The sequence below is a fragment of the Mesocricetus auratus genome, unplaced genomic scaffold (assembly GCF_017639785.1).
Source record: "Mesocricetus auratus isolate SY011 unplaced genomic scaffold, BCM_Maur_2.0 Super-Scaffold_100007, whole genome shotgun sequence".
Taxonomy (NCBI): Eukaryota; Metazoa; Chordata; class Mammalia; order Rodentia; family Cricetidae; genus Mesocricetus; species Mesocricetus auratus.
Genome location: NW_024429191.1, coordinates 26,172,799 through 26,188,289, shown reverse-complemented (window position 1 = coordinate 26,188,289; position 15,491 = coordinate 26,172,799).

Sequence of the window (15,491 nt, the reverse complement as noted above, 5' to 3'; positions counted from 1 at the left end):
TCTGAGATTGTTCTTTTTGCTGTTGCTTTATTGGTGTGAACAAACTTAACCACTAACAACATCAACAGCCCAGACCTGACACAGCCATTGGTGGAGGGACAGTTTGCATTGCTCCTTACATTTTTCCTACCAGCAGGGGGCAGCAGTAACTGGATCAGCTAAATTCAGGCTGTGGGGCTTTGGTGCTAATTTCTCCAATGTCTGCATGTCTGTTGCCTCTGTGTGCTTTGGAGACTCCTTGTTTCTTCTTCCCAGCATCCTCTGTGCCTGGAAATCCTGCATAGCTATTGCCTATTCAGCTTTTTATTAAACCAATCAGAATGACACGTCTTCACAGTATGCAAAAAGATTATTCCACAACATCAGATACCAGCGTAAACCATGCACAGGACTTCGCTATCTTCCTTCTGTGTGTCTGATTTCCCCTTTCTTTGTATTTCCCACCAACTGACAACCAGTTTGAACTCCTATATCTATCAATGTGGATTGAGAAATGTCCTATTAAGTCAGGGTAGAGCAAAGTACAGAAGGGCTTAGATGGGATTTAGGAGGCCTGAGCTTGGCTACTACGATGCATAACTTCAGTGAGCCACATCTCCCCTCGGTGAAATGAGACTGTCAGGCAAACAAGACTGTAAGGCCTAGCAGTGCAGTCCAGGGGTCAACCAGGGCTTCAGGTGCTCGCGCCATGCCTACATTCAGCACTAGAAGCCTTATATTCTCTTTGAGATTTCATGATTTTAAAAGTTATCTGATCACTAAAAGTTTTTGAGAGTTGATGCTGCCTCATTCTATTAGAACCCCCTCCCATGTATGTGTTATTAATAACAGAGAAATGCTGCAATCTCAGAGACTTTGTACAACACCTGGAGAATCACATCTGAAGGAGAAAAAAGCTTGCCATTCCAGGAGCCAAGGAAAAGGCACTGAAATTCTCTAACCAATCTCCTATTTAAATTGTATTTCTTTGTTCATTAATTCATTTATTTAGCTATTTTTTTGATTTTGAAGTTTTGCACAAACTAGGTGAGCTATCTACCACTAAGCACACCCTTACCTTAGACCAGTGGTTCTTAACATCCCTAATGCTATGACCCCTCCAACCATAAAATTATTTTGCTGCTACTTCATAACTGTAATTTTGCTACTGCTGTGAATCATAATGTAAATCTCTGATAGGCAACCCCAAAAGGAGTCATGACCCATAGGTTGAGAACCACTGTCTTAGACTGTTTTATAGCATGCTTTTAGGCTAGTGGCAAAACTGAGTAGCAAATTGTGGGGACACCAGACCTTGAGCAGAGACATTGGAACAAACCCTCCCAGTCTTTGGAATGGGTCAGATGGAAGGATTTGATTACAGGAAAATGGCAGCCACCCACTCCCCTACTAGCTAGGGTCTGAGGGGCTGTTTGTGTTTTCCCTCCAGGAAGTGAGAAGCCAATTTGGGTCCCAGAATGGTGCATCAGGCATGTTGACCCCAATGTTACTCTGGATACTAGGAATGCTCACCATGATAAAGATGGTCTAACCATTGCCGAACACTCAGGTAAGGGAAGTATGGGCGTCGGTGAGGATCCCCCCCCCATGTTGATACCAGTTAGTCATTCCTGCTCCCTGTTCATCAATTTTTATAGCACCAATAATACATTAGGAGCGGCTGCCGCCAATGAGAGATTAAAAAGTCAGAAACTAAACATTCTGAGTTTCCCCCTCCTAAAGGTGAATCTCTGTTTTATTAAAAATATTTAACGTCTCCTAGATTAAATCTCTAGGCCTTAGCCTGACACCAAGGTCAGGAAAGAGGGGAACCCAAGAGATTGCCCTCAGTAGGAGGGTGGATTGTGTAAATATTAAGGCTTTTTGCCTGAGGGAACATCCTGGGTTGGAGGATGGATTGAAAATGGATGAATAGCCAGGCGTTGGTGGCACACGCCTTTAATCCCAGCACACCTTTAATCCCAGTACTCAGGAGACACAGGCAGGTAGATCTCTTGAGTTCAAGGCCAGCCTTGTCTAGAGAGCAAATTCTAGGACAGCCTCCAAACAATACAGAGAAACCCTGTCTAAAAAAAAAAAAAAAAAAAAAAGGGTGAATCAAAAAAATTGGTAACAGTAAATGAGGTACTGATATTAAGTAAAGAAAAAGAAAAAAGACAAAGGTATATGGAAGGGAAAATTTTGTTTGCATTTAAGTTCTATTTTGTGAGTCATCTCTAAAAACTTTTGGCCAAAAGCCTGGCCTCTCCACCTTACATCTACAGAGTTACAAGGAGTAGGTACGGCTGTACCCCATGACTGTAGCTCAAATGGAGGAATGAGGAGGGGCATACAGGACTTTTTAACCTTTTTAGTTCAAGGATTGGCTGGAGTTGTTCTGTTACAGAGATTTCAATTAAGGAAGTTTCATTTCAACAGACTAATCATGACCTAGGGAAAAAGGGTGACCGAAAGATGCATGTATGTTCTGAATGTATGGTGTGGCCACACCAGTATATATGAAATGTGATTGTGAATGCATGAGTGTGAACTGCTTATATGATCAAAAATAGTTAAAAAGCTACCTAAATTGCTTTAGATACAGCCAAAAGGAACATCCAGCCAGTCTGTTAATGTTTTAACAGAAAAGTTAAGATGCAAATGAGGCCTTGTCAGCTAGTGAGAGCTCTACAGGTTAGATTGGGAAAGACTGCTCACAGACTTCAAATAATTTTCAAAAGTTATTTGGGACACAGTATAGGTTACATTCTTTGAGTGATTTTCAGTTTTTGGGAAATACTTAATGGATATGTCCTTTTTAAAGAGCATCTACTAATAATCTAGATAGTGACCCCAATTCACCTAGAGAGTTAACTAAGAAGGGTAGACAAATCCTTCTACTGTTATGGTCCAGCTTCAACAGTTCAAACAAAATTTAGAAAATAAAAAAGGGGGAGTAATATCCCCAGTCCCCACATGACTCATCAAATAATACACTCCTCATTTAAAAATTCTTAAATGTGAATGCCAGTGAGCAATCTGCTTCAGACAGATTCTGGCATGATGGAACTTGAGCAACTATTGCTCAGGTCAAATGGAGACATCCATGCACTAGACAGTGGAGAAGACCCTAATTTGGGGTCGAGGGCATGTTTGTGTTTTCTTGCAGGAAAAGAATAAAACTTCGGCAGCTGTCAGACCATTTGGTGAGATGCATGGAGCAGAGAAAAACTGGACCTGAGACCATGGGAGCCTACCTAAGCCAGTTTGAGTGAGATCTCCTAAATCAGGGTTCCTGACCCTTGATGTCATCGAATCTACAGCCCGAGAAAGAAGGAAAACAGTCGGTTTGAGATTTCCAGTTTCTCAACAGGCCTGCTGCATCAACCTCCCGGACCTGTAAGTTTTCATCCCGAAACCAACAGAGAACTGGAAAGACTAACTGTCTGCCCTTGACACACCTTGAAACAACAGAATTCATTTTGCCAGTTTTTCCCTTTGGGGGAAAACAGGACCCATTTAAAACATTTAGCCATTGGTATGGGCTGTCATGAGTGGCAAAAGCCTCTTTTCAGTATTTGAACAGGACATTGTCACTTGAAATATCAGACTTGGTGGTTCCTGTTTCTGGAATTGCGCTTATGCCAGTGTATTTATCTGGAGAAATGCAACTTGTCCTAATGAGACAAAAAGGAGACTTTGACTCAAATCACATATTCAGCTGAGGCTAGTGATGTTAAATCAACAAACTGCATCACCACAGGAACAAATTGGTGCTCTGTGGATAGTGCACATTTTTTATAATGCTACATGTGTAACATCAATGATTGTGCCTAGTGTATCTGTGCAAGTGCACTTTCTAAATGCTTTCCTGAGCAGATCTTAGAACGATTGTAAACTTTATCACTGTTTTGACCATCAAATTGTAAATGTAAATCAGATGCAGGTTACCCTTGTAACAGAGGAAGGCTGGTAGAATGTTATGGCCCAGGTATGGTGATGGAGAGGCGCTATGTCAATGGGGGTCCTGGAAATGGTGTCAGTGGCGGTAGGCATTCTGGCTTTATGCCAAGCTCAAATGTGCCTTGTTCCAGAGGCAAGAGATCCGTAACCAAGTATTGCTTAGCTTAGCCCATGGCAATCCTGAGAGCCATGAAGGTTGGTTACAGATGATTTAAGGATGAGGTTCTTCCGTTGACGGACAACCTGTGGGGAAGACCCCTCCCACCTAAGACAGGGGTTCAATGTCCCCCGAAGACGGGCAATGGAGGGTGACCCTACTTGACCTAAGCCAGGAGTGCCTCATTAGAAAATAAAAAAGAGGGAATTGTGGGAACACCAGACCTTGAGTAGAGACCCACTTCCCCATCGGCCTGGGAGTAGGCAGCTGTAAGACAATGTTTACTAAAAACATGTTTACTAAAAACAATACAATGCCCGGGGCAACAAGTTCCTGAAAAGGGCTGGCCCACGGGAACTGCCCTGACCTCGACCTTGTCCAAAGACTAACCACCTCTTCTGACACACCCAAATCAGTTTCTGGTGTCAGAGCAGAACCAGCCAGAGGAGAGGAGAGAGCAGAAGCTTCTCTGGAGGGAGCCTTTCTTGGGAAGTTTTCTTGAGCCTTTTTGGAGCCTGCTTAAAGTTTTCTTTACACCGTTGAACAAGTCTCTGTGTTGTCAATCCCCAACACCCTCCGCACATTCTCGGACACAGGCTGCTCAGTGGATGTGGCAGCAAATGCCGAGTTCTACTACATTCTTTCCTGCCACATCCCAAGAGCCTTCCCCTCTGTCAGCATCCTGCCTCAGAATGGTACAGTTGATACTATTGAGCCATCATTTGTACATCATCAGCACTTACAGTCCGTAGTCCACTTCAGGGTTCACACTTAGTGTTGGGCACTCTGCAGATTTTGACAAATGTATAATGGCATATACCCACCCTAATACCCTAGAAAATAGTTTCCCTGTCCTAAAAATCCCCTCAACTCCCTCCCCCAAGTCTCTGGAATTCATTGACCTTTTTACTATCTGGATGATGTGGCCTTTCCTAAAATGTCATGTAGTTGTAATCATATATAGTGTCTTCTGATAGTTTTCTTCTACTTAATTTAGGATTTTTCCGTTTCTTCTGTAACTATATCTTTTTTACTTTTCTTTTTTACCATTTAATAATATATGCATCATTTGGACATACCTCATCATCCATTCCCTGTAGAAGAGCATTCTAGGTGCTTTCAGGTTTTAGAAATTCTGGATAAGATTTCTGTAAGCTGTTGATGAAAGTTTCTACCCCACGAGCCTGGTCCCTATGCTCATCTTCCTCTCTGACGAAATTGGTGTTGCCAGAAATGGTTGTGTCTCACTGTCATGCAAACCCTAAACCATTTTAAATGCCATATTCTGTGAGTCTTTGAAAGGTTTGAAGAATATCTATGCATTTGAAATATATCTCTATATGTCTAGAAAAATCTAACATAAGTTTTGACTATTATAGGTGACTATATATAAAATCTGTATTTAATTATACATTACACTTTTAAATGAGCTGTATAAGCATAATACCTAAACAAGAGGAGAAATACACATACCACAAAATTGATCTTAAATTTGTATGAATAGATGAAAATCCATACCAATGCAAAGTATTCATTTGTATATCAGTAAGCCCCAGCCTCTGAGTTGTTACAAAGTTATTTTCATTTTGGTAAATACCAGAGAGTGTGATTGTTAGCAAGAGTTATTTTTCACTTTATTAAAACAGCAACAACAACGAAACTCTGAGTTGTCTTCCACAGTAACTGTATAACCTCATTCCCCACAGCAGTGAACAAGAGCTCCTATTATATTTGCTGATAATGTTTCCAATTTTAGCAACTCCTGTAGAGCAACAGTCGCTTCTCACTGTTGTAACTCGATGATAGCAAACATTTTGGCCATCTTTCCCTCTGCTTCTTCGTCACCTGTGAATCTTTTTTGTTGAAGCATCTGGTCATGTCTGTGCTCATCTTGAGTCAAAATGTGCCTACTCTTTATTATTTACTTATTTTCCAACTTTGTTCATTGATAAACATGTGTATATGTTGTGGAGGTGGGTGAGTGCTCAGATGCCACCAAGCACAAGTGGAGGTCAGAGGACATCTTTGTGGAGCTGGTTCTCTCCTAGGCTATAGGAATTGAACACAGGCCGGCAGGCTTGCACAGCAAGCACCTTTACCCACTGAGTCAGCACCTTTACCTGCCGAGTCCTGTTTCATCTCACCTATCCTTATTGCTTGCTTATAAGAGCTCTTGAAGATTTTGGGTAATAACCTTTATCATATACATCTCTTATAAATTATTTATCCCATTCTGTAACTTATCTCCTCATTTTTCAATGGTGTCCTTCATAGAACAGGTTTGTTGTTGCTGTTTTAGTCAAGACTGACTCTTGTTTTCATGGATTATGTGTTTGTTGGTGATACAGATTCACGTTTTACAAACAGGGCTACGGCTTTGGGCTTGTTTTCATGGTGGTTTGAGGCCTTTGGATGTCTAGTTGCTTCTGTTTACTGATAAGACTATCCTGCCTCCAGTCAACTGCTTCTGCCTCTTTACCAAAAGTTAGTTGTTGAGGACTATTACTCTGCTGGGACACCCGTTGGGGGAGGGGGTGAGAAGAGGCAGCACCAACGACTCAGGCACTAGGAGTCAGTGAGTAGCAGAGCGTGCTGCAGACTCATTAAGGAAGTTAGACCTGTCTTTTTACCCCCTCCCAAGGTCCCTTTGGCTCAGGTGGCTGACTCTGAGCCAGGTGTCTTCTTCAGTGGTCTCTGGGCAGAGAGGCAGGCTTGGCTCAGGGTAGACTGGTCAGCAATTTCTCCTACATCAGTCTCTTTCTGGGCTTTTGCTCCCCTCCCATTGGTTTGTCAACTGTTTCAACAATGCTGCTTTGTGCTATTACAATAGTTTGTGATAAATCTTAAAGTCTGGTACTGTTAACTGTTTGGCTTTATTTTCTCCCAGTATTGTATTCTAGATTTCTTGCCTTTCCTTATAAACTTTAGAATCAGTTTGTCAGTATCCCCACAGAAACCCCGAAATAAACTAGTTATTAAAGTGGGAGGCAATTGTAGGTAATTACATGAAGCATCGCAGAGAGATCCCTTGACACTGTGTCCAGTTTATCCTGATGCTATATCTTGCAGGATGGTAGTAGAGCATAATTATTACAGCCATGATATATTATAGTCAAGTTCCCATTCCCTTTCTATCACCTCATGTAGTACTGCTTTCATATATCTATTTCCCATAGCTCCTGGCAACCACTAGCCTATTATTCATTCTATAACATTTTAATTCAGGAACATTACATAAATGGGCCCAATCAGTATGAAAACTTTAGGGCTAGCTTTTCCAATTAGAATAACTATCTGGAGGGTCAGGTAGGTTGTTTGATAGCATATTCCCTTTTTTCTAGATATTACTCTATGACATAAATGCTAAGAGAATATTTTAATCACTGGAGAGCATCTTTCAGGGCTATTATGTGGAAAGCTACCATAAACATCTGTATAAAGATTTTTATATTGAAATATGTTTTTATTTCTCAGAGATAAATACTGAGGGGTGACAATGCTATAAAACATTTCTATATTTGGTATTTAAGAATCTACTAAACCATTTTCCATAATGTCTATACCTCCTTACATGCCCACTATGAACAAATACAGATGAGTGATATATTTTTTCCTGCTCTGCCTCACTCTTTTGTATCTTCTTATTTTTCTCTTTCTTTGTTTGTTTCTTTCTTTATTATTTTTTACTTTAACTATTTTCATAGATACATAGAATTATAACATTGTGATTTTAGTTAGCATTTCCCCAACATACTTTATGGATTTATATAATCTTTTTGTTTACTCTTTGGTGAATTTTTTTCTTTTTATCTTTTCCCATTTTTGACTGGGTTGATTGTTTATTTTTAGAATATTTTTATTTTTGATTATGTGTGTGTCAGGGGATTGTGCATGTAAGTGTGGTGCCCACAGAGGTAAAAAGGGGGCATCATCTCTTGAAGCTGGCAGTGGCAGCAGTTGTGAGTCATCGGATGTGAGTGCTGGGAACCAAGCTCATATGTTCTCTTTGATCAGTGTGTGCTCTTAACTCATGAGCCATCTCCACAGCCCCAGGTTGTCTTCTTGTGTTAACATTTGACAGTTTTAAATTATAGAAACTGTTCCTCTGTGGGCTATTTGATTTACAAGTATTAATATTTTTCGAGTTTTCCACTTATTTTCATTTGATTAACAAGATCATTCAATGGACTAGTATTTTTAATTTTGAGCAAATAAAATGATCAGTTTGTTTTCCTTTATGGACTATATTTTTGACATCTATGGTTTCTTCTTACATTTCTTATAATTTTGTTTTCTTTAACCAAATCTTGAATAAACCTTTGATTCACTTTGAGTGCCTTTTAATAAGGTTGAGATTGAGTCAACATTTATGTATTTATTTCCTTTGTTTGTTGCAATCCAGTACTGTTGGGGAAGTCCTGTGTATATGTCAATAAAGTACTGTCTGGCCAATAGGAATCTAGATAGGTGGGGCTAGGAATCCAGGAGGATTCTGGGAAGGAGAAACACGAGAGAGTTCGAGATGTAACGCCATGGGGTAGGAGCCCGGAACTATTCTCCGGTAAGAGACATACTTAGATTAACAATTATGGGGTAATTACTTAATTCAGAGCTAGCCAGTAAGAAACAAGCAAAGCCAACAGCTTCATAATTAATACAGCCTCCTGTGTGTTTATTTGGGGACTACAATGCGCAGAGCCCAGGCGGCTGGCGGGGGATAAACCAAAGCGGCTAGCAGGAAAAGCTGCCCATAACACAGTACCATATGTTGAAAAGACTTTTTCCCATTTAATTGCTTTTGCACCTTCATAAGGAACATTCCAGCCATCTCTACATTAATGTACCTCAGAGCTTCCCATTGTGCTCCATTCAATACTGTGTGTATTCTTCCACTTAGACCAGATAGTCTTGGTGACTGTCACTGTACAGCATCTTGAAATTGGGTAGATGTATGCCTAATACTTTGTTATTTTTATAGCTATTCTGGATAGTTGTATTTATTTCTCATACATATAAATTTTTCATAAATTTGTCTTTACACAATATTAGGGTTTGAACCAATAGTATGTTATACCTATAAATCACTCTGGGAAAGACAGAAATGTTCAAACTTCAAATTCATGAACTGGATGTATCTTAGAGCTTCTTGATGTCTTCCCTCAGTGCTGTGTACATGCTTTTAGACCTACATGTAAATAACTATGTTTTGTATTCTGTGAACTCAGGAAACTCACTTAGCAGTTCTTGGAACTTTATTGTACATGCCTAGAGAGTTCCTGTATAGCGCTCATGTAACCTCCACTGGAGGACAGTTCCGTTTCTAACTTTTTTATCTGTATGGCTTTGAATTTATGTCATTGCTTAGGGCACTCTGCTGAGTTAGTGTGATGAGTGGACATTCTTACTTTGATCTTGGTCTTAGAGAAGCATGGGCCTTCATCACTCTGTAAAATGTGAGCTCAAGTTTTTTTGTACTGCTTTATATTGAAGTTTTATTTCAGTTACATGATATGTTTCATCATAAATAGCTGTTGAATTTTGTTGTTTACTCTTTTTCACAGATAAATGTATAATGTGATTTTTCTTCTGTTGCTTCTCCATGTGGTGATTATATCAGTTGATTTAAGATATTTCTAGAATAAAACCCACTTGGCTGTAGTATATAGTTATTTTATGCATTTTAGAATTCTATTTGCTACTATTTTGCTGGAGATCTGTGTCTGTACTCATGATGGACATTAGTCCACTGTTCTCTTCTTTCTCCCTTTCCATCTTTAAAAATAGTTTTACTTTTGAAAAATTTTTAAAAATTCTGTGTATATGAGTATTTTGCCCACATGTATGTATGTGTGTCACATGCATGTCTAGTGCCTGCAGAGGTCAGAAGAGGTATGTTATCCCCTGATACTGGAATTATGGATGGTTGTGAGCTGCTGTGTGGATACTGAAACAAACCAGGTATTCTACAAGAGCAGCAAGTGCTCTTTACCACTGAGCCGTCTCTCCAGCTCCCTTTCTACTGTTTTTGAGACAAGGTCTCACTGTCTTCAATTAATATCCCTGTGCTTTAATTCAATATCTTGATGTCTAAGCCCTTTGAAGTCAGGATTACATATGTGTATAACCATACCTAGTCCTTCTTTTTATTACTTTGGTTTTGGAATCAGAACACTACTAGCTTTATGAGATAAATGGACTATTCTACATTCTAGAAAGCATTGTGTTAAGTTGCTGCCCCTCCCTTCTCTCTGCTCCACTCCTCCTTCTGCCTCCAAAGTGCTACAGCTACAGGTGGTTACTGCTGTGCTCAGTGTTTATTTCTTTTAAATGGAGGTAGAATTCTCCACTGAAATCAACTTGATTAGGTTTGTTTTAGAGTGAGTTAAATTAAAATGTCAGTTTAATATCTATATTGTGTTTGTACATGTGTGAGAGTTTTTGTATTTTGAGAAAACTGGTACACTTTATAAAGTTCTGAAGATTCTGTGTAGTTCTGCTTATAGAGTCCCATTAGTTTCTTTTTCTTCGTGTCCTCAGGGTCTGTGTATTTCTGGTTTTCATCTGTGGTCCTAGAAATGTATGTCTTTCCTATTCTCTCTTTGCTCATTTCACTGTAGGTTTGTCAATTTCAAACAACCAGCTCTTTAATCTATTTTCTCATTTTCAATTTCACTGTTTTGCTTTGGTCATACTATTCCTTTTCTATTTTAACTTGACTATAATTTTATTGCTTTGGGTTTTTCTCTTATGATGAGAATTTAAGTCACTTAATTGAGACTTCTGCCTTCTGTTGTATATGCAGATGATATGTACATTTGCCTCCATACTGGTTTATCTATATTCCACAAATTTCAATATTTTTATTTTCAAATTTATTTCTTACTTCCCTTTGGACTTTATGAAGGCAGGATATAGCTCAGTTGTAGAACAAATTCAATCTCTAGTACTAAAAACAACACCCAAATAACTGAGTCTTAGACTTCCTATATGATCTTGAAGAGCTAGAAGTGTATTGTTGAGATTTTTAATATTTGAAATTTCTGGTTCCTGTTACCTTTCTGTTATTGATCTCTGGCTTGCTTCCATTGCAGTCAGATAATACACAGTATAATTTTAGCTCTCCTGGGTCCATTGAGATTATCTCTAAGGCTTAGAATGTGAATGTCTTGATACATGTTTTGTAACAAATTGAAAATAATGTTTCTGCCAGTAGTGAGTAGAGTGTTCAGAAAACCCTACCTGGATCCTCTTGGTAGATAGTTTCACTGATGTATTCTGTATACTTGCCAATCTTTGTCTAGTAGTTCATCATATTGTAGAGAAATGTGGAACTACAAATCTAACTTAACTACAACTGTGAATTTGTTTCCTTCTGTTCAATCAATTTTTGTTTCCTATTTTTCATACCTCTTCTGTTTGGTGAATACTGTTTCCTTGGTCCCTTTAATACCCCTCTGCCTTTTTTTCTCCTGCCATGTGTCACTATGTATCCCACTATGGCTTTGAACTCATAATCCCCTGCAACCTCAGCTTCCCCAGTGCTGGGATTATACATACATATCACAATTTAACGTCTTCCTATGTCTCTCTTGTTCATGATAATTTTCATTGCTCTGTGATCTACTTAATTACATCAATATGATTATTTTTGCATTCTTTAATGTTTTCATCTTTTTACCTTTAATATTTATGTGTCATCAGAGGTGAAGTGAGGGTTTTTTATAGATAGCATATAATTAGATCATGCTTTTTATTTATTTATTTATTTTGTTTTTTTGAGACAGGGTTTCTCTGTATTGTTTTGGAGGCTGTCCTGGAACTCGTTCTGTAGGCCAGGCTGGCCTCAAACTCACAGAGATCTGCCTGCCTCTGGATAATGTTTTTTTTAATTGGGCATATAGAGAGTATTTATGTTTGATAGGATTATTAATATGCCAGAACTTACAGATGCCATTTTGAAAATTTTGTTTTGTTTTCTGTGTTTTTGTTTATAGTTTATAGTTTCTGTTTTCCTGTGGACTGTGTTAGCATTTTCTAGCATTTCATTTTGGTTTACCTATAATGTTTTAAATATTCCTGGTTTTTTTAAAGTTGTTTTTTTCTTTTATTATGTTTATGTGTATGGCAGGGTTGGGGTTCTGTGCCTATGAGTGTAGGTGCCTGACAAAGCCAGAGGCACTAGACATCCAAGAGCTGGAGTTGTAGGAGGTGTGAGTCACCCGACTTGGGTTCTGAGAACAAGCCTCCAGCCCTCTAACATAGCAGTAAGTGCTCTTTGCTGCTCAGCTCTCTCTCCAGCTCCAAACAGATCTTTTTTTCAAGCACTTTACACTGCCGCCATAGGTATGGCATGTCAACATATCTTTTCACAGTCTACCATTGTCATTTTAGTGGTTTAAGTAAAATATAGAAATCTTATGTCTCTTTATATTCCTTTTCTCTTCAGTTAGAATATAATGACCTTCCATATTTCCTTTACAAATATTTAGAACCAATCAGAAAGTATAATAATACTTTCTGAAGGTATCAAACACAATTTAGAAAAATCTTACAACAGGAAAATCTATGTATATTTTCCTGGATTTTTGCTTACTGCATTCTTCCATCTTCCAATATCTAGCCCCAAATATTTAAATAAATCATTTTGAGCTGCTCAAACTTGCTCTGTGTCTTAGTGTTCTGTCCTTGTGAAGAAACATCATAACCAAGGCAGATTACAGAAGAAAGCATTTTTTCCTTCTCTCCTCACACCCCTCCCCCACCTCCCTTCTGACCCCTCCCCCCCCATCCACTCCTCTCTTTCTCTTCTGAAAAGGGCAGGCCTCCCAGGGATATCAAGCAAACATGGCATATCACATTGCAATAAGACTAGACACCTCTCTTCCTATAAGACTGGACTAGGCAACCCAGTTGGAGGAAAGAGTCAAAGACAGCTCCTGCTCTGTTAGGAGTCCCATAAGACCAAGCTACTTAACTGTAACATATATGCAGAGGACCTAGGCAAGTCCCATGCAGACTCCCTGGTGGTCAGTTCAGTCTCTGTGAGCCCAGGTTAGCTGATTCTGTGAGTTTTCTTGTGGTGTGCTTGACCCCACAGAAGAAAGCTTTTAATTAGCAGCTTGCTTCCAGTTTCAGAGGATTAGTTAGTCCACTATCATCATGGTGGAGAGTATGGCGGCAGGTAGGAGGCATAGTGCTAGAGAAGTAGCTGAGAACTCTACATCCTGATCCACAAGCAGAGAGAAGGAGACACTGGGCCTGGCATGGCTTTTGAAACCTCAAAGCCACCTCTAGTGACACAGCTCCTCCAACAAGACCACACACCTTCTAGTCCTTCTCAAATGAGTTCAGCAACTGGGGACTAAGTATGAAAATATATAAACCTATAGGGCCAGTCTCATTCAAACCTCCACACTGTGTAAGGGAAGGTGACCTTGAACTTCTGATCTTCCTGTTTCTACCTCCCAGGTGTTGAGATTACTGGCCTATGTCACTATCTTTTCTTTTACAGAATGTCCTTTTGTGAGTCTTTTAAAACAGGTTTCCTGGATAAGTTCCTCTCTCTCTCTCTCTCTCTCTCTCTCTCTCTCTCTCTCTCTCTCTCTCTCTCTCTCTCTCTCTCTCTCTCTCTCTCTCTCTCTCTCTCTCTCTCTCTCCCTCCCTCCCTCTCCCTCTCTCCCTCTTTCCCTGTCTCCCTCTCCCGCCCTCCCTCTCTCTCCTCCGTGTGTGTGTGTGTGTGTGTGTGTGTGTGTGTGTCTACATTCAACTGAAAATGTCTTTCTGAGTGGTGGTGGCACAGGCATTTAATCCCAGCACTCAGAAGGCAGAGGCAGGTGAGTCTCTGAAGCCAGCCTGGTCTACAGAAGTGTGTTCCAGGATAGCCAGGGCTACATAGAGAAACCCCATCTTTAAAAACAAAACAAGAGAGGGGGGCAGGAGAGGGAGGGAAGGAAGGAGAGGGGAGAGGAAGGGAGGGTAGGAGGCAGAGGAAAATGTTTGCTTCATGTTCATTTCTGAAAAATAAATTTGTTGTAATTGTTTATTTGTGCATTTGAAAAATATTGTGCCACTTGTTTGTGTCTTCCACTGTTTCAGATGAGAATTTCTTGTCATTTGAAATTCTGTCCTCTGTAGGTGTATTGTCATTTTTCTCTAGTGGTTTTCAGTATTTTTATTTGTTTTCAGAGCCTATAATTTGTCTGCATATATTTTTGTATTGTCCATTTTTTATTCACTTAGCTAGCTGTCTGTAGATTCTTCTTTTATTACAATTTAGAACTTTCAACTGTTATTTCTTCTAGTATTTCTCCTTTGTGCCCATTTCAGGACTCAGTGGTGCAGTGTTAGATCTTCAGTTCTAATTTCACAGGTTCCTGGGACCCTGTTCGTGTTTCCCAGTTTTCTCTGATAGTTCCAATCACATCCTGTCTGTTACTTTTTCTTTCAGTGCACTAATTATTCCCTCTTCCTTATTTAATCTACTATGGAGCCCAGTCACAGCTTTTTTTCAGCTATGAAGATCTTTTATTATTTTTTTAGACTATGCCTATGTGTGTGTGCATGTAGGTAGATGCAGGAAACCAGACAGGTTCTCTGCAAGAACAGTGAACTCTTAGCTGCTTGGTCATCTCCCCAACCCCTTCCACTGCTATTGTATTTCCAGTTTTAAGGCTCCTACTTGGTTCTCCTTTTATATTTGATTTATTTGCTGGAGATTTCTATTTTTTCACTTGTCTCAAGAACTTCCCCAATTGCTTTGTCAAGGATGCTTTAGAATATATGTCAAACAATTCTGATATCTCTGTCATCACAGTATCTTTGTAGATATGTTCTTCATTTATCCACAGGTCTTCCTATCTCTTGGTTAAGATATGGGGTTTTTGGTCAAGACTGGACTTTATTGCACTATGTTATGATACTGTAGGTTTTATTTATACGTTCTTTCAATGGGTTTCCTGTAACACTATTCTAGTTCTAGTAGGAGACTGAGGAGACCTATCTTTTACTGCTTCACAAATCTACATCCTCCTCCTTGGCCTCTGTTCACATTCCCAGATGTTAGGACCTCTCATCACTGCTTGATGAAAGGAGAAATTCCATATCCACAGAGGTATGCTTTGTCTTTTTGGAACTACAAGTCTACTTGTCCATTTTTTCTGGATATTGTTTCCTTCTTGTTTATATAACTTTATGTTCTAAATTTTCCAATGTACACATTATTTTGTATTAATAAAATATACTTCATTTTAAGATGTTTAAAACCCAAACTATGCAGTCGATGTGTGATTTTTGGCTATTTATTGGATTTCACAATGTTAGTGGTGTTGGAAGAAGATGACTCCGATGTATTACACTAATACATTATCATAGGTTGCATTCTCCGGGAAGCAGA